General features: G+C 37.4%; 1 long non-coding RNA gene across 1 annotated transcript; it reads right to left on the minus strand.

The window, feature by feature from the left end:
* Positions 1-206: 206 nt before the first annotated feature.
* Positions 207-1,366, minus strand: LOC125488765. The gene is made up of 3 exons (XR_007266484.1): positions 1,087-1,366; positions 821-1,003; positions 207-632 (listed from the first exon to the last, which is right to left on the minus strand). It is a non-coding gene; the product is annotated as an uncharacterized LOC125488765 (long non-coding RNA).
* Between the last annotated feature and the right edge of the window lie 676 nt (positions 1,367-2,042).

Raw genomic sequence — 2,042 nt, forward strand, 5'->3', positions numbered from 1 at the left:
AGTTTCAGAATTCTTTATCTTTATAATAATACAGACATACTTTTGTAGAATAATAATTTCACCACCACTGTTGAAATACTTACAAACTTATAATATATAAGGGACATATTAACATAGGAACACTTTTTCTAGTATTATTCAACATTTCTTAAAACAAAAATGTTCATATATTTAAATCAACATAGGTATTACCTAATATAAAATAATATTTTAGTCACCGGAAATATAAATTTCTACTTAAATCATCACATTATCCACTACTGCACAACAACATCTGGACCCATAACTAGTGACGATGGTTATGGGTCTAGATGCCCTTAACTTTGTATTTCTTGATAGCTGTTGCGCAATTTCTATGAGGATATTGACTCCATCACGGGCAGCTGCTGCAAGGTCCCCTTTAGGCTTTAGGGCATTAGCCCATGCTGTCAGCAGTTCGGCCTATCCCTGCTTTTCCTCTATGGCCATCACTCTGTCTACTTCTACATCAACTTGGTAGCGGCGGCTGGATCTATGCTGTGAGGTGCTGTGAGGATGAGCTGAGCGGCTTGATAGTTTAGGATGGGCTTAGGATGCTGCACCTCGACTTTAAGTATGTTATGATCCTGCCATTTACCACGGCAGTCCTCAGTCTGAAAAAAATAATTACACATTAAACATAAACTAACATTTAAAATAAAATATTTTTCTTTCCAATACTTAATATTTAAAAAAAGTAATGAAGTATGATTAGTGGGTCATCTTGGGGGATTTTAGCTTACGGGGATTTTAATTTGGTAGTCATAACAAAATGAAAAGTAAACTTAAGATTTTAACTTACTTTACGTTAAGTCCATCTTTTCAAGACCCTTCGACCGCATTTAAGGTCGAGGCCATTGATGTTATTTTCTCATAATTTTAACTTCCCTAGGTCGGTCTTAAGAAGATCCCTGGCCATTCCTGGGTAACTTTCTAGATATTCTACAAGTAATTTCGTCTGGCGGTACGACGGCCGAGCGGAACTCTGTGGGGAAAAACTAGGTTCATTATAATGATCATAGTGGATATACAGATGATTCTAACACGTTTGGTAACTGAACAACTTACCATAATATTGGTTTTTAAACTTTTACGTTGTTACTTATTATGAAAATCCACCGACCGGCCATGACAACAAGAATTTTAATGACAATTTGTTTTTTTTTTCGTTTTCATTCATTCTTTCACAGAGTAACTGTCAAAATTGACTCACAATCCAACACAAGTTAGAACCAATTCGAATTAGAACACGATCGTGAGCCAATTCATGTCGGGAGTGCCAAATCTAACTTGAAATTGCCATAAACTTGTGTTCGATCTTGACACAATATGAATTTACGTCTTGCGTGCCAAGAGTGGGCCTACAGGTCTGCCGGGTTGTCATGGGTATTAACATACAGCCAGCGCCATCTAGATGTGTTTTGGTGAATCACATTTACTCGATTCGCCACATATGCTTGCAGTTTTGTAATCTCCGTTTTAAGCCATGCAAGTACAACCTGCGAGTCGCTGAATAAATATACATTCTTAATATCAATCTTAAGTTGCAACGTCGCGTAGGTTTTGACTACTAATTTAGAAAGCAAAAGTGCAGCATTGAGCTCGAGTCTTGGAACAGTCATATTTTTCTTTTGCACGGGATTTATTCTGGACTTTGAACTGAGTAAATGTGTTGTTACCTTTGTCCCTGAAGCATCTATGAGTCGCAGATACAAACAGCATCCGTAGCCCGTCGTACTCGAGGCGTCAGCAAAACCAATCAGCTGTGCTGTGTGAGAGTCTGAAAAGTCTATGTTTCTACTTGATCTCTTTGGACTGTAGGTCCATTAAGTTGTAAATCATTTAAAGAAATTTTCTTGTTTGTTAGCATTGCTGCATCAAAAACAGTACGCACTGGCGTAGTTTTGCTGTTCTCGTTGATGACTGCTCTGTGCGGAAGAAAATATACCGCATCCTTGTTTAAATCGTACATCTCAATGTCTATATAATGACCGTGATTGAGCTGTAAATATTCGTTTATGAAT

This window comes from Plutella xylostella, chromosome 7 (assembly GCF_932276165.1).
Source record: "Plutella xylostella chromosome 7, ilPluXylo3.1, whole genome shotgun sequence".
Classification (NCBI taxonomy): domain Eukaryota; kingdom Metazoa; phylum Arthropoda; class Insecta; order Lepidoptera; family Plutellidae; genus Plutella; species Plutella xylostella.